Genomic DNA, 19,007 nt, shown 5'->3' with positions numbered 1-19,007 from the left:
GACTGGTCCCGGTTCTAATTCAACAACCATGCAAAATTAAGATCCATTGGAGGTTTTTTATTCTTGTATAAAAAAAGCCCCAAAACATCCCTGCATGATTATTTTTAAACAGAATAGTAAAATATACATCCCAATCATCTTTGGACACAAAATTCAGATATAAACAGCAACCAGACCCGACTGGACCCAGTTATAATGCAACTACTATTTTTTATCGCAAAATGCATGTTTTGGAGAAAATTTATGCTGGGAAATAGCCCTAGAACCATCCTGGATCTTTAGTTTTAGACAGAATTGTGAAAATACATCCACCTACACAATCAACACTAACTCTGGGTAAAAGCACCAACCAGAACCGACTGGGCTTGGTTCTAATACAACCACCATGCAAAATAAAGTTCCCAAATGGAGGTCATTTATTCGGGCATAAAATAACTTCTGAACATCCCTAGATGACGATTTTTATACAGAATAGTGAAAAATACAACCCCATTCCCATCGGACACAAGTTACGGGTGTATACACAAACCAAAAACCGACTGGGCCTGGTTCTAATACAACCACTATGCAAAATAAAGTGCCCAAAGGGAGGTCATTGATTAGGGCATAAAAGAACTTCTGAAAATCCCTAGATGATTATTTTTATAGAAAATTGTCAAAAATACATCCCCATTATCATTTGACACAAGTTCCGGCTACATACATCAACCAGAACCGACTGGGCCTGGTTCTAATAGGACCACTATTTTAATCGCAAAGTGCCTGGTATGGACACTATTGACGGTGGGAAATATTCCCTGAACATCCCTGCATCTTTAATTTCACACAGAATAGTGAAAATGCATCCATCAAATCAAATGACACTAATTCTTGGTAAAAGCACCAACCAGAACCGAGTGGGCCCGGTTCTAATTCAACCACCATGCAAAATAACGATCCATAATGGAGGTTTTTGATTCTTGTATAAAAAAAGCCACAAAACATCCCTGCATGATTATGTTTAAACAGAATAGTAAAATATACATCCCCATCATCTTTGGACACAAGTTTCGGATATAAACAGCAACCAGAACCGAGACGACCCAGTTATAATGCAACTACTATTTTTTATCACGAAATGCATGTTTTGGAGACTATTTATGGTGGCAAATACCCCTAGAACCATCCTGGATCTTTATTTTTAGACAGAATAGTGAAAATACATCCACCTACACAATCAACACTAACTCTGGGTAAAAGCACCAACCAGAACCGACTGGGCTTGGTTCTAATACAACCACCATGCAAAATAAAGTTCCCAAATGGAGGTCATTTATTCGGGCATAAAATAACTTCTGAACATCCCTAGATGACGATTTTTATACAGAATAGTGAAAAATACAACCCCATTCCTATTGGACACACGTTACAGGTGTATACACACACCAGAACCGACTGGGCCTGGTTCTAATACAACCACTATTTTTGTCGCAAAATGCATGTTTTTGACACTATTTATGGTGGGAAATAGTCTCAGAACATCCCTGGATCTTTATTCTTAAAGAGAATAGTGAAATCACATCCACCCACACAATCAACACTAATTGTGGGTAAAGCACCAACCAGAACCGACTGGGCCTGGTTCTAAACAACCACTTGTAAATAAAGTGCCCAAATTGAGGTCATTGATTCGGGCATAACAGAACTTCTGAACATCCCTAGAATATTATTTTTATAAAGAATAATCAAAAATACATCCCCATCATCATTGGACACAATTTCTGGGTAAAAACACGAACCAGAACCGACTGGTCCTGGTTCTAATACAACCACTACTTTAACCGCAAAATGCCTGTTTTGGACACTGTTTGTGGTGGGAAATAGCTCCAGAACCATCCTGGATCATTATTGTTATACAAAATAGTGAAAATACATCCACTCACACAATAAACACAAATTCTGGGTAAAAGCACCAAACAAAACCGACTGGGCCTGTTTCTAAACCACCACTTGTACATAAAGTGACCAAATGAAAGTAATTCATTCGGGCATAACAGAACTTCCGAACATCGCTAGATGATTATTTCTATACAGAATAGTCAAGTATACATCCCCATCATAATTGCACACAAGTTCCGTATACAAACACCCACCAGAACCGACTGGACCCTGTTATAATGCAACCACTATTTTGTATCGCAAAATGCATGGTTTGGACACTATTTATGGTGGGAAATAGCCCCAGAACTGTCCTGGATCTTTATTTTTAGACAGAATAGTGAAAATACATCTACCCACACAATGGATAAAGCACCAACCAGAACCGACTGGGCCTGGTTCTTAAAAACCACCACTTGTAAATAAAGTGCCCAAATTGAGGTCATTGATTTGGGCATAACAGAACTTCTGAACATCCCTAGATGATTATTTTTATACAGAATAATCAAAAATACATCCTTATCATCATTGGACACAATTTCTGGGTAAAAACACCAACCAGCCAGAACCGCCTGGGACTGGTTCTATTACAACCACTATTTTAATCGCAAAATGCCTGCTTTGGACACTGTTTATGGTGGGAAATAGCTCCAGAATCACCTGGAATGATGCCAATGAATGACTTACTTGAATTGGACGATTTTACACTATATACACAGGAACTATGTGTCTCTGACAGTGTGTTTGGCAGCAGGGGAACGTTTCAGTTTTTATTGCCTTAATGTGCTTTTCATGGCCTGATAATCACGTTTTGGCCAAGTATGATAGTTTTCATTGTAACTTAATTTCTATCACTTTGAACGATGCCAAATAAAAAACTTACTTGAATTGGACGATTTTTCACTACATAACAGTAACTGTGTCTCTGACAGTTCGTTTGGCAGCAGGGGAACTTTTCAGTTTTTATTGCCTTAATGTACTTTTCATGCCCTGAAAATCACGTTTTGGCCAAGTATGATTGTTTTCATTATAACTTAATTTCTAGCTTGAGAATGATGCCAAATGGATAACTTACTTGAATTGGACGATTTTTCACTTTATACACAGTAACTATGTGTTATGATCTTGTAAATGGCCCCAAAGCAGGCGAGATAGAAGTCCAGTTCTTTGTTCACCTTTATTGATACGTGCTCAATTCAACTATATACAGTTCGTGTCCTGGTGGTACTCCTGGCTGTTCCTTCTTCCTTTTACCAGTCTGTCTCTTGCCGTAGTTCAAGTCCAATCCTGTCGATGTCCTGGGTAGTTCTCCTCCAATCCGGGTCGATTATCCTTTGGTTTTTTGATCTCCTTGCGGTCTCAGACTTGGTAGTTCCTGGGCGAAAAAGGGCAATGAATCAACATAGAACAATGGCCTGTACCAGGGGTTGCTTCAGCGTGCGAGCTGAGATTACGATCCGGCAGCTGGTTGGGTATCCGGTGGCCTTATATCCTGGCAGAACCTTGATTGCCTCCACCTGGCGCCACTCCGCTCGTTGGAGCTGGGCCAGTGATTGGTCGGTCTGGAACACCCCGCCACCAGTCACGTCTGAGGCCTGACACTATGTGTCTCTGACAGTTTGTTTGGCAGCAGGGGAACATGTGAGATTAGACAAAGTATCTTTGCAAATGCTTGTTCAAATTGTATAAGTTTTTGTGAGTATAACAGCATCATAGTCATCCTTATGGCTGACATGTCAGCATAAACACCCAACTGTCTGACTGAATAAACAATCTTAGTCTTGTGATTGGGGTGACATGTCAGCACAAATACTCAACTGTCCGACACTGATCAATTACTTTTTGCCCTGCAAATGACTGAAATGTATCTGTCCAAAGTCCTAGTGACAACTGTCAGTTTTTCCTGTATTTGAGACACACACACTGGTCATTCGACTAGAGTTGCAGGAACATCGCGTTGAACAGGACCCTACTGTAGGAACTCTCACTGTCCACTTTGCAGTCTGGTAATAAACCAATTGGTCCGGGATCAATGAAAGTAGAACAATAATTAGCAAGGGCTTTATAGTCTTGGTCTGTTAATAGAGTCAGGGACTTAACTAAGACAAAGTCAGGGACCTTTGGTCTTTGTGTGTTCAGAGATATTGGGTTAATCACAAAGTAGAGATCACTTTCGGGTAATTTAGAAAATAATTGTTGTTTAAACTATTAAGTAGGTGATTAATATGGGTCAGAAAGCAACAAAAGGAATGGGTTTATTGTCAGAATGCAAAATGAAAATCGGAGAGTTACCGGGACGAGATATCATGGTCCAGCTTGGGCTAAGCCTAGTGGCCACCCAAAATGGCCTCCGACCCAGGGAATTACAGACCAAAAATATCTTCCACACCACCACATCTAACAGCTTCTACTCTCTCGACATTGTCGGGAATGATTCTGCCAAGGTAGCTGAAAGTCTAAGAGAACAGTCTGAAGATATCTGCCCAGCAGCACCAGGACAGGAACAACAAACATGGCCATTACATGTCACCCTGAAGTTCATGGGAGACCGGACGACAAGTAGTTAAACCAATTCTCACAGTTGCCCACTGTTAGACTATAAATATTTTACCTGACTCCAATTCCTTAACTCTGTAGTCTCCAGTCTAACAATGGAGCGTGTTCAGCATCGGAGGAGACAAACCAGGGTTGAGCGAGGTTATCCACAGATGATTTATTCCATTCAAATTGATTCATACAGAGCTCCGGGTCTCCCTCCCATAGAATAAGCCCGCTGAGTGTTGATGTCCCAAAGCGGAGGATGGAAAAGACATTGTCCAAACCCGCGTTTGCCCAGTGATAGTCCAACAAAAATGCATATTCATTCGCTGATTAATAATGAGATGTGGGCTGGTCCAGGGCTGCTGTGAGGGGGGGGTTTCTCTGGGCTCCACATCTTCCAGCCTTGAATCCACATCATCCAGACCTCTGTCTCCGCTGGTCCTATAAAGTCCCGACCCTCCGCCCTGCTCTTTGTTCCTCTGCCCTTTGAAGTCCTCCATCTGGTCTCTTATCAGTGTGGATCCCACCTTGAAATAAGAATCTCAGGAAGAGCCTTTTGTTAACATTATAGTTGAGGAGTCTCAGACCCATCCTTCTGTTCATATTGTATTTGAGTTGGGAACCAGTGGCGACTCTAAAACAAGACCGCCACAACAAAAGGAATGAGTAAAATGTGATATCAAAATGAAACAGCTATACTAAAAAGAATGAGTAAAATATGATATCAAAGTGAAACAGCTATACTAAAAAGAATGAGTAAAATATGATATCAAAATGAAACAGCTATACTAAAAAGAATGAGTAAAATATGTCATATTCTTCACCACTCATCGAATCATAATTAAACACGTATATGCAACTGACCTAATGACAACCCATTGCCCCCGGACACATTGCCTATGGGGATGGATCATCATCAAAAACCCTGGATGGAGAAAAACACAACGTATATGCCGTGGTGACTCAAAAAGACAACCTCAAGACAGGATGACTCCCCGGCGACTGGTCTGCACAAGCCGCAGAAAAAGTGGCACTGACAGAGGCATGTAGACTATTCCTAGAACAAGACGTGACGGTGGAAAGACACAGCCCAATCCCTGCTGAATTCCTAAGAGAAATGCAAAATCATTCCCCAGAAAAAGAGAAACTGCAATGGGAAACAGAAGGAGCCACTCAACACAAGAACGGACTCTATGCAGTAGAAAACAAGCCATGCGTGACATGATCATTGTTTGAAGTAATTGCCAAATTGAGCCATGGGAGGAGCCATGTCTCAACAGGAGGGATGATCAGTACAGTACAACTGTTAGGTTCATTAATAATTACCTTCGTCCGTAATTATCAATAACTGCAGGAAGACATCTTATTCAATTATTGACATTTAATTAAATAGAAATGGATACAACAGATAAAAGCCTCCGGAGGGGAGCGTTACAGCAAGTGTCACCTTACAACTTCCGAACGTCTCCTCGAATAGACGTTTTCGTCCCACTCTTATAGTCATGAATCAAAACAAGTTAGAGAGTTGTTGATCATTCCATCACGTATGAGTAAAAACAACATCTGGGACTACAATAACAATCAAAGTATTTTACTAATAACAAAAACAGGAGACTAGACCTACCAACATTTAGATTAGAGTAATTATACAACCTCCTTGTCCTAAGAATCATATAATATAATCATAATCATATAATCTTTACATACAGAAAAAACCCGAAGTGCACGGTTACATAACGATAACAATATTCTTGTTATTGGCCGAATAGCCCTGGCCTCGTCACCAAGGGCCCACCAAATCTCAAGGACCCAGATTGGGTGGATTGTTTGTATAACCATCCTGGAACAGGCCGTCCAGGTTAAAGATGACTTGGCGTGACCTCGCAACACTTGAAAACAGAAAGAGAATGATTTAACAAAGTAATGAATTAATACAGAGAAAAGAAAGAGAATGATTTAATAAAGAAATGAATTAATATAACTATTATAATAGTAAAACAGAATAAACCCAACATTCCCCCGTTTTTATAATATGTATGTTATTAGTCATTTCTTAGTAATCACTAAATGGTAATGTCGGGTGACTGTGATTTTTCCCGCCTACTCCTTACTCCCATGGCTGGTCTGAAAGAGAAAGAACATAATTATATTCGTCCAATTGGTCCTCGGATTTACCGTACTCCTGGACCTCACTGCTTTCCCCAAACCGTCCCATAAGATACAACTCATGTACTTTAGAATTTGTAGGGGCAATTGCAGTAGTTATAAGTCGGCTTAGCAAGGAGCGCAAACAGGGGATACTACATCACCCACACAATGTTAGGATAGCGGTAATTGTGCCTATAGTCACCACGAAGGATGTAGCCAAATCTTTAGATTTTCCAAAGGTCTTATCCCACCAATCTGACAATGCGGACGTATCTACTCCAGAGTGCTCTTGCATATTGCGGTTCAGTGTTTGCAGGCCAGTAATGGCCCTGGTGAGAGATCCACTGGGTGACGTGTTGTTCGGTATGAAGGTGCAACATTGTTTTACAAACATTGCACACACGCCCCCTGTTTCAAGGATCATATCCACCGCTATGCGATTCTGGAACGCCATCAGACTGGTAGCTGCCAGTTGTTCCTTCATGGCCACAAATCCCTGTTCAGTATAATTTCCAAGTTTTGGACATTGTAATGTAAGTAATTTATTCTATCCACATTTTTGTTTGGGGTGATTAGAAGGAAGATAGACTCCCAACCTGCTGCGATCTGATTAGCCAGCTTATACTCATCTGGTACGCCCCAGGGGATGCCAATCGCATCAATGTATGTTGGATCTCCTTCCCTCCATGCCTCTCGACGATGTCGGGAGGGTCGACCCTTCACCTCCGAATTCTGAGCCGCCAATTGTATCTCCTCTACTGTGGATGGAAAAACAGACACCGGTAAGAGCAGTGAGACCAAAGTACCTACTCCTGCCACGTTTCGGCAGGAGTCGTATAATTTATCTACCACCCCGCCACCATAGGCCAGAACGTGGTATCAGGGGTGTAGTTTGTTTTAGAACGCCGGTACACCACGTCTCATTTATCGCCCCCAGCTTCAGACCATGCCCTGTAAGGTTTAAGCAGGTAAAATGATTAAACAGTGGAAAAATTGACTTCCTATTTACTGCGTAACAGGATAAACACTGTTTCAATATTTTTCCTTGCCAAGTAGGACACGTTTTTTCATTTGTAAAAACACTTTTCCCCAAAAGAATGGTGATTGAGGGAGTGGTTAGACCCCATCGTATTTTCCCTTGTCTGGTAGGTTATCCTAATCCTTTGTAAGATGGTTTAGTCTCAATTGAAACCATATGGAGACGTCAAACCCAATATAAAAGAGTTCCCTATAGTTTTATGGTATTGCTTGCTGAGCAATAATCTTTTCAATTAATATTGGTGTTTCCCGTATTTTATTAAGTCAGAAAGTTTATCTTACCCGTCCCCTCAATGTTTCAATTGAGACCACCCTTTTACCAAAGTAGCTCCACCAAGTGCTTGTCCTCTTTACACTCCATTAACAGCGCCCAATTATCCCCCGTTTGGGAAATCCCTGTTTCAGAAATAAATTTCACAGGTTAATATGTCAGTCCAAGCTTTCCAATCTTGACCAATTTCTGCAACAAGGCTTTTCCCAATCTTCAATTTTTTGCTGTTAATGTACCACACATATTTCCCACCATAGATTGACACCTTGTACGGCAACCGGGACGTCGCCGAGTCCAAATATATATTTTCAATGTGGAAATTTGATTTAGTAGGTAATGTTAATTAAATGTAAATGTGTATGTTTCTCGGTTTACCCTCCCGTAAGAAGGTGTATCCTCAATTGAAACGCCTCCGCCTTTTTCTCCAACTGGAGAAAACAACCCTACTGTGGAAAGGAATAGAATCACAATCATCATTAATCTCATTGCCCCAAAAGCAATAATTGTTTTCAACATGACTTTTTGTCTTTGTTTAGGGAGTTTTCCTCTTGAAACGTTTCAATTTAGACAACCTTCTTACTGTGGGAAAGGTGCATCCGTGTCCCCTTTCAGTAACAAGGACCCTCCCACTTTGCGTTGCTCCGATGTTTCTTCTTTTATGCTGCTTATCAGCATCCAGTCTTCAAGAATCACCGTCGCTTCGTCCGTTTCCTGTTGAGAAGCAAAATCTCCCTCTGATAGTCTAAATTTGGTGTGTGTGTTTTTTTTTCTCTGATAGATTCGCCTCATCATCCAATTGTCATTGTGTAGTGAATAATAACAATTTGTAAGGTCTACCAAACAGGACTTCATATAAGGTCCGCCAATTGTGGATGGTAGACAACTATTATATTAACAAAATGGGAGCCATTATCGCTATAAATAGTTTCTGGAATTCCATATCGTGGAATGATATCCATATGATCTAATAAAAATAAAATAAAATCTATATGTATTTTTTTGAAATGGATATGTGGGTATGCATATAGATTTAAACCCTAAGCCTTGTAGTGCCGTTGTAGCAAGGCCACCTCCCCCTTGTCGAGACATAGGTCTTCCCTTGACTCAAGCCAAAATTATTTTCTTTATTGATCTTTTATTGATAGATTATGTCTCGGTGGTCTGCCAATCAAAAAACACAAAAAGACAAACTATCATTCACGCTCACACTCATAAAAAGAAGAATTTAGTGTGTTCAACCAGTCTAGGATCCATAATTTCATTTTGTGGGAGTAAACTGGAGTACCCGGAGAAAATCCACAAATTCTCGAGGACGCCATGAATACCCCACATTCCGGAAGGTCTGGATCCATCCCGCATTCATTAGTAGATCCTTTAATATACACACCCCCACTCTAGCATTTTAACCGTTTGTAAAAAAATTACCTTCAAGTTTCACACAAAGTTATATCCTTTTTAATGCTATCAGTTTAGCTGTTTGTTCCCCGAATTGAGGTGGCAATAGTTTCACATCTAAGGTTTTTATTTTCACAGCCGCCATGACCTAATGGCCCCCTATCAGGTTTTTGGAAAATCCCAATTCCCTTTAATAGCATGCCAATCACCTTTTAATGCGGCCATCCAATTTTGTTTCCACTTGTTTCAGGTGATAAGATAATCTCCCCCATTTGTAAAACTAATTCATCCACGCCTATTTTATACAACATGACGCCTATGGCCTTTATTACGTCGCCTTGACTCCAAATTCTATGAACCAAGATAACACGGCGAATTTGTAAGCGAATTTCGCCCATCCCATTTTGTTCATAGACAACCCATCTACCTAAAGCGTCACTTGTTTCAAAACATGAAAGGCCCCACTAGAATTCGTGCATCCAGCGCCAAATAGAGCCTATTTAAACATTTGTCTCAAATTTGTTTTAGATATGGGGTCCCCAATTTCCCAAAATTTCCCAGAATTCATGTACCACCACATCCTGTCAAAAACCCAAAACGACTAACAACCTGTTTCTAAGCCAGATTCTGGAATTTGGAGAATTTCTCCTTTCCCTCCCTTATCTAAGCTTGTTATTGCCACTCGTTATCACTGTAACATTCAGGCGTATTAACCCCATCGTTGCTAAAGTTCTCACCAATTTGCATGCCCTTAAAGCCGTAAAGGCAACGTTATTTGGTTGTATCAATTGACCAATGATTATCCAATCCGTAATATCCTTAAAGTCATCAATATGACCTGTGACAAAGCATATTTCCTCCCGCCAGGACAACAGACAATGTTCTTTCAAGTGCACTTTGAAAAACATTCCATGTTACTCCATTCTTAGGGAAAATACGCTCATCCTAAACCAATTATTTTATTTACAATTCACCTAATTATTTGGATGAATGCCATGAATTTTATCATGCCACTATTGCATTGTAAATTTCCCATCTGATGTCGTTAACAGCCAAATAATTCAATACCTACTATACTTTGTAAATCACCTCATATGATGTTTACTTAAGACAAGAGTCATTTCCCATAGCCTGTTACCAAAACAAAAATCTACAACAATTAAATTAGAGAAATCAACCTTTTGTTAGGCAATTCCTAATTACAAACTTTAATGTTTTAAAAACCTTATTGTCACCAATATACCATAATATTGTAAATTTTGTCACCCTGGCCTTTTCTTTAACCAGCCAACCTCCTGGATTAAAGTATTTTGAACAATCAAAATATTCTGAAATAGTATTAATAAAATTTTATCCTCCAAAAGCTAGTTTCCTTTAACTAAGAGCCCTTTGAAATCCACAATTGCTCAAAAATGACTATTTTGGTCTATTTCCCAAATCCAAAGCTTTTTACCAAATCAACCTTTTACTGAACAGATTTTCTATCCTCTTAATAAATTTCATTTTAAAACCCAAAATATCAATGCGAAAGCATTCGCATAACCTTGCATTTCTTGCAGCCCATGTATTGTTCTTATTCTGAAAAGTCCAAACAGAAAACGCAATTAGCCGTTAACTATGACCTCCACTCTTGCTGCGAAAACAGCATTGTTATCTTATGTTTACAAACCAGCTTTTTCCCTGTGCCCAAATACAACGCTTTTTAGAGAAGACAACCATTAAAACGTCAAATTAACCCCTCTTCCGATATTCAACTACATCACAATATTTTTTCCAAGACCCCATATATCCAGAATATGTATGCTGCAAGCACAACAATATGGCAAAAACCCATTTTCTGCCCTCATGTTTGCTTCAGCACCCCCAAGGCCAATTATTATTATTATAATGTCTTCACGGAAGGGATCACAAAATTTTAGTCGTTTACACGGTCCGAACGCTCCCGAAAGCCCAACACAGTTAAATCGTCTGCCCCGCGGCCCACATGTTTCACTCCCATCTAATCAGCAGCCGCTGCACCAGAAACGCTTCCCCCGCAGTCGACACATTTTTTTTTTTTTTTGCAAGTCTAGAGCATAATAAAAACACAGGTGACATTCCCTGCTAAACATTTAAATGATCATTTTGTATATATGCTTTTGTCTTTTTAAACACCATCTTCCCGTTAGCGGACGGGATCAAAAACCAAGCTGCAATAAGCCATCACATTGCTGTAAATTGACAGTACATATAGGTTATATTAACAAAGCACCACCAGCACTTGGAAATAACCATTCTAATTGTTGTTATACAAGCCCAAGCATCACAAAAAAAACCCAATTTATTGTAATCACAAAACGTCATACCCGGATTAACCAAATCAAATACCAGTGTCCCCATTAATTTTCTAGCTCCCTTTATTTTTGTTAAACTTCCTACGCGCCCGTCACCTATCTCGGTAAATATTTTCCCCGTCAGCCGAGGAGGCCCCGCTATTTTTCCTTACCAAACAGTGCTTTCCCGCCGCCACGGTCTTAAATATATATCCCCGTTATCCGAGGGAGCCCCCACTATTTTCCCAAAAATAGTATTTTCAACTTCTCCCCGGCCTTATTTTGCCATTAGTGTCTGTGGAACAAGCTGTTACACTTTTATCCACTCACATATTATTTATATATGTATATTACCTCTATGCATTAGTGCATATATTATCCTGCATTCTATGCATTTTAAGCTGGCCAGCAAACCCATTTTTATTTATCCATAAATATAGCTGTGTAATAATTTTAAAGCGCTTTGTCTTTCCAATTTTTTCCAATCCTTACAAGTTAGACGTATTTTTTGGATCGTCATCCAAACCCGCCTTACAACACGTGTTTCCCATATTTTACTTTTTTGTAGTGAGTTCGTGTGCCTCACACAGTTAACTTTATTATATCTATTTTTATTATTATCACTCCTTCGACTGTATTTCCTAGGCTTATCTTAATTTTACTGCAGAAACCACACAAACACCATACAACATTTACAACATATTCGTGCCTACCCTTTAGACACAGGACCCTTTCCAGCCCCAACATTGTACCTCCAGTACAATATATTCGTGCCTACCCCTGAGACACAGGACACTTTCCAGCAAAGTGCCCCACCGTACCTGCCATTGACTAGTATAAACACAGGGTTTTGTCGCCGTCACCCAGGACGCGAAACCAGCCCACAATGGACCTCACATACAATGTCCCTTTAACGCATTTGGAAACACCGTCACAACATGCAGACATTAATGTGGACTTACCCGAGATCCATCAGATGTCTCCCTCCAGCAGGAAAAGTCTTCAACCGCCGAGAATCCAGGCGCCCCCGTCGAAAAACTCCGGCCCACCAAGGGTTTTGAAGACGCTGTGCGCACGGTCACTTACCAGATGTCGAACAGCAGCGCCTGGGTTCTCGCTACGGTATATTGACCTCCATGGCTCAGAAGGACCAAAATGTTAGGTTCATTAATAATTACCTTCGTCCGTAATTATCAATAACTGCAGGAAGACATCTTCTTCAATTATTGACATTTAATTAAATAGAAATGGATACAACAGATAAAAGCCTCCGGAGGGGAGCGTTACAGCAAGTGTCACCTTACAACTTCCGAACGTCTCCTCGAATAGACGTTTTCGTCCCACTCTTATAGTCATGAATCAAAACAAGTTAGAGAGTTGTTGATCATTCCATCACGTAATGAGTAAAAACAACATCTGGGACTACAATAACAATCAAAGTATTTTACTAATAACAAAAACAGGAGACTAGACCTAACAACATTTAGATTAGAGTAATTATACAACCTCCTTGACCTAAGAATCATATAATATAATCATAATCATATAATCGTTACATACAGAAAAAACCCGAAGTGCACGGTTACATAACGATAACAATATTCTTGTTATTGGCCGAATAGCCCTGGCCTCGTCACCAAGGGCCCACCAAATCTCAAGGACCCAGATTGGGTGGATTGTTTGTATAACCATCCTGGAACAGGCCGTCCAGGTTAAAGATGACTTGGCGTGACCTCGCAACACTTTTGAAAACAGAAAGAGAATGATTTAACAAAGTAATGAATTAATACAGAGAAAAGAAAGAGAATGATTTAATAAAGAAATGAATTAATATAACTATTATAATAGTAAAACAGAATAAACCCAACAACAACAAACAATGCATGTTCCCAGAGGTCTCCAAACTTACTTAAATTTTTTTGGCAATAAACTGTCTGAACTGCTGTAGACACAACTCTCAAGGCAACGAACGACCCAAGCATGGAACAAAGCAAACAGGAACATATCCCTTCGAGCTTCTGAACATGGATTTCATCAAACTGAACCAAAGTGCTGGACTCGTCGAACAAACCATTAGAACAGTAAAACTCAGACTCAGAAAAACCATGGAAGACACAGGAAAACCATGGCAAGAATGCCTGAGCCTGGTAGAAACGTACATGAGAATCATTCCAACAGCACAGGGATACACACCATTTGAGGCAGTGAACGACAGACCCTTCCACTTAACAATGTGGGAAAAAGATCTGGTGGTCGAAGAGAAAGGAGAAACAGATTCCCTCACTAAGTGGTTATGCAAAATCTTCCAAGAAATAACTGTGATGAATGGAAAATAATCTGCCGACATCTTCTCTGTCTCCCACAGAGGAGGTCCTGTCCCCAGGAGACCTGGTACTGGTCAAGGTGATGAAAAGAAAGTGCTGGTCTTCTCCACGTTGGGACGCACCTCACCGTGTGATTTTGGCCACACCCACCGCCGTCGAAATCGAAGGAAGAGACACCTGGATACATCAGTCCCACAGTAAACAAAGTACAAGAATGAAGTGGCTACTCATCATCATCACCGCTCTGTGTTCAACCACATGGGGGGAATGTATCAGAACCTTGGTACACTCCCACTAGAGGAGAATGCCCACTAGCTGGTTCAGGAAACGATCAGGGGCCCCCAGTTCTGCATACCATTAACCAAGACAACAATCGTCGTTCAAGTCCCTTTGCTCAGCCTACAGCTTACTCACTTGGGATTACACAGGACTGACTCCAGTTATTTCTATTGGTACCTACAAGCTCCCAGAGTCTGAGTGGTCTGGCCAGACACCTGGGACCAGGTCCTCCTCCATACAGGCTACAAGACCATCACATGACCCCTTTCCAAAGAAGCTACCACCAAGACCGCTAACTTCACCAAGTTAGCCACCACCATCAAAGATGGTAAACATACGCTGGAGCTCACGACCAATATCCAACAGAAAGGCGGCATCAACCTATGCCTCTGACCGGACCGACCAGGAAAAGGCCCGCTCTTTTACTATGACCATCCGCACTACTAGTCCAGCCAAAGGTCCCCAAAGTGATTTGTGTGAACCCCTTCGTAAAACCATCCGCCACACGCCTACTCAAAATCCGTCCGGCAGGAACACCTAAGCCTGAGGAGATACACCTAATTCTCGCCCATGTCCAAACACACGAAGAAAACGACTACAACCCGATGATGAGGAACAGTTGATACAGATACACCGCACTCACAGCCCGCGCCACAACCAATGAGTTGTTATGTCGTTCCCTCATGCCTACTGCCGTAGCCCAACCACAGCTATGGGCCAACCGACAGAACGAAGAACTCGCCAACCTCACCTAAAACTGTATCCTGGGTAATCTGAGAGAATCCTTCCAGCAAAGCTTGACCGCCTACATACCATGGTCGCAGTACCATTAGCAGCTACAGTCAATACCGCAACATATGTCCAGTGGAACAACCGAACAGACTGTTATCCATCCTGTTTCAACTTCAGCGGACCTGATCCGAAGACCCCTTTAGACCAAGTTCACGTCACCAGGTGCGCCGAGATCAGACACATTCCTTCCCAATCATGGACAGTACTGGACCAAATATGGTGGCTCTGGGAATGGCAAGTGTATATGATCATCCCCGCCAATACAACTGGGCTCTGTGTCCCTACATCTGCATCCGACCACACGAACGTTCTAACAGCAGACTCGATTCCAACTGTCGACGCCAACCCACATCTACCCACCAGGCGTCAATGACGGAGCTTTGATTTCTTCCCCCATGATTCAGTGTGGGGCTCGGATGTCCCCGTCGAATACAAACACTGGTCAGTCTCCACCAAAATCATGATGGCGGTGTTCCCCAGGGTAGGAACAGCGAAGAACACCCTACGTCTGGAAACCATTGACTACAGATTCCAGGCCTACGTCAACGCATCAGTCCGACTGCAACAAGGCTGAGAAATCCAAATAACTGCCATGACCCAGAGGATTATCCAGAATCGCCTTGCCCTCGACAGAAGAACCGCCCAGCAGGGAGGTGTGTGTGCCATGGTAGGAGACTCATGCTGCACCTTCATTCCTGCCAACGAATCCCACTCAGTCCATGATGCCTTACAAACTATGAAGAACATACAGAACGCTATGACCAAAGATCCAGTTCCACAACAAGGATGGCTTGACTTGTTCCTCTCTGGCTCATCATGGACACATACTCTTTTGAAAGCCCTAGACCAGTCGTAACTGTTATTGCTCTCGTGCTTGTTGTCCTTACTTGTTGTTTGCCCTGCTTCTCAGCTTTAATCAAACGTACCATTAATCCCACAGTCGAACAAATCATGATTGTTGAAACCCAGCTAATGCTAACTCGTATTCACATGCAACAATCCATATCCCAATCTGACATTGATGCTGTGCTACTGTCTGACACTGATTAATATATCTTTGCTATTCTGAGACGCCTGGTACCCTTCCTGGTCGGTCTAAACTCCAGTTTGAAATAATTTGTGAAGAATTTTGTTCAAAAGTAGCGTCGCTAACAAACGATGTTCCGATGTGTTTATACTCACAAATAGGAGGGATATGTAAAATTAGACAAAGTATCTTTACAAATGCTTGTTCATATTGTATTAGTTTTTGTAAGTATAACAGCATCGTAGTAATCCTTATGGCTGACCTGTCAGCATAAACACCAAACTGTCTGACTGAATAATAAAGCTTAGTCTTGTGATTGGGTTGACATGTAATCACAAATACTCAACTGTCCGACACTGATCAATTACTTTTTGCCCTGCAAATGACTGAAACGTATATGTCCAAAGTCTTAGGGACAACTGTCAGTTTTGCCTGCATTTAAGACACACTCACTGGTCATTCGACTAGAATTGCAGTAACATCGCGTTGAACAGGACCCCACTGCAGGAATTCTCACTGTCCACTTTGCAGTCTGGTAATACATATTTTCTTTTTATATTTATCTCACTCTTTCTTAGCCTGCTCCTGAAGTTGCATTTTCAGCCCTAACAAACATTTCAGTTTTTTTTTGCCTTAGTGCTTTTCATGCGCTGAAAACAACGTTTTGGCCAAGTATGGTAATTTTCATTATAACTTAATTTCTATCACTTAGAATGATGCGAAATGAAAAAAAGTACTTGGATTGGACAATTTTACACTATATACAAAGTAACTATGTGTCTCTGACGATTTGTTTGGCAGCAGGGGAACACTTCAGTTTTTATTGCCTTAATGTGCTTTTCATGCACTGAAAATCATGTTTTGGCCGAGTATGATAGTTTTCATTATAACTTATTTTCTATCACTAAGAATGAAAAAAAAATGAAAATCTTACTTGAAATGGACGATTATACACTATATACACATTAACTATGTGTCTCTGACAGTTTGTTTCTCAGCAGGGGAACATTTCAGTTTTTATTGACTTAAAGTGCTTTTCATGCGCTGAAAATCACGTTTTGGCCAAGTATCATAGTTTTCACTGTAACTTAGTTTCTATCACTCAGAATGATAACAAATGAAAAACTTACTTGAATTGGACGATAATACACTATATACACAGTAACTATGTGTCTCTGACAGTTGGTTTCGCAGCGGGGGAACATTTCAGTTTTTATTGCCTTAATGTGCATTTCATGCGCTGAAAATCACGTTTTGGCCAAGTATCATAGTTTTCACTGTAACTTAGTTTCTATCACTCAGAATGATAACAAATGAAAAACTTACTTGAATTGGACGATAATACACTATATACACAGTAACTATGTGTCTCTGACAGTTTGTTTCGCAGCGGGGGAACATTTCAGTTTTCATTGCCTTTGTTACGATCGCCGCCGCGTAGTGCGAGACGATCGCAGGGGAAGTTGAACCCAGATGCAGAGTCGCCGAAGGAATGGAAAGGTGAGGCAGGTCTGTAGCTCTTGTAGGTTGATTTATTGAACGGGGTAACATAACTTCAACAACTTAGCTTGACCACTCATTACAAACGAAAACAACATGCGGCGGGGCGTCATGGAAACAGCAATGACTACGAGGATTAACAGGAAACGAAACCAGAACTAAACCAGTACTACACCAGGACGAAAACAGCACGATCCAACCAATATGGACCCAGCGGAGCGCCACCCACGCTCGCGCCGACGCACTCGGCGACGCAAACCATCCACCTCGAAGACACCGGACTGCTTGGAATGTATAAGAAACCCCTCAGAATCGTTTAGGAATTTTGTAATGGACACACCGTGGTGCGGGGCTCTCAGGCACATCATTAGTAGAGATGAGCCACAACTGGTAGAAAAGTTAGAGCCGCAGCGTACTCATACGCCCCACCACTGCTATGCACGTCGCCCTGGGAAGCCTTTACCGTTTCATCATGATGCCCAGGTGCGTACAACCACCAGAGAGCGCCCAAGTTATCTTATGCCTATGCCCAGAGGAATTGATTCACCATGGAGGGAGCCTGAAGAGTCTGGTGAGGAGGACATCATTGAGGAAATTGATTTTTTCGCTGGCGTTTCGGAATCCGATGATGAATTCTTTGACCAATTCGGACCCCGAGACCTTCCACTGGAGGAGGATTATCCCGATTGTTCCCCCGATAATTCCTATTACAAATACCCCGACCAGCAATTGCAGAGTGGGCTGGCCACCAATTGTGGGGCGCGGCGTGGTGGCGGGGGTGCTGTGCAGTCCTCCCAGAGGAGGCGCCGAGCGCCACGCCGTAGAGCGAAGCGAAAGCAATGCCTGGACACACTAACCACTGTCCAAGTTACGCGCCCGCCCACGTCCTTCCAAGCTCCTTTTCCGACCACGTCCCTCCAAGCTCCTTTTCCGACCACGTCCCTCCAAGCTCCTTTTCCGACCACGTCCCTCCAAGCTCCTTTTCCGACCACGTCCCTCCAAGCTCCTTTTCCGACCACGTTCCTCCAAGCTCCTTTCCAAGTGCCCGAAGTTACTCGGCCGACCACGCCTTTCCAAGTGCCCGAAGTAACTCGGCCGACCACGCCTTTCCAAGTGCCCGAAGTTACTCGGCCGACCCCGCTGTACCAGCAGCTCCTAAGGACTATGCAGTCCTCCCCGATCCAAGTGGCCGAAGTCACTCGGCCGACCACGCTTTTCCAAGTGCCCGAAGTTACTCGGCCGACCCCGCTGTACCAGCAGCTCCTAAGGACTATGCAGCCCTCCCCGTTCCAAGTGCCCGAAGTCACTCGGCCGACCACGCCTGTCCAAGTGGCCGAAGTTACTCGGCCCAGCGCGCCGTTTCAAGTGCCCCAAGCTCCTGTGCCAAGGCCACGCAAATTACTCCCGTTGCCCTTGGGGTCGCCGGTCGCACCCGTACCGAAGCCACGGATCAGGTTTCTGGT

This window comes from Stigmatopora nigra, chromosome 8 (genome assembly GCF_051989575.1).
Source record: "Stigmatopora nigra isolate UIUO_SnigA chromosome 8, RoL_Snig_1.1, whole genome shotgun sequence".
Classification (NCBI taxonomy): Eukaryota; Metazoa; Chordata; class Actinopteri; order Syngnathiformes; family Syngnathidae; genus Stigmatopora; species Stigmatopora nigra.
The sequence above is the reverse complement of the archived record's forward strand: the minus strand, read 5'-3'. Positions refer to the sequence as shown.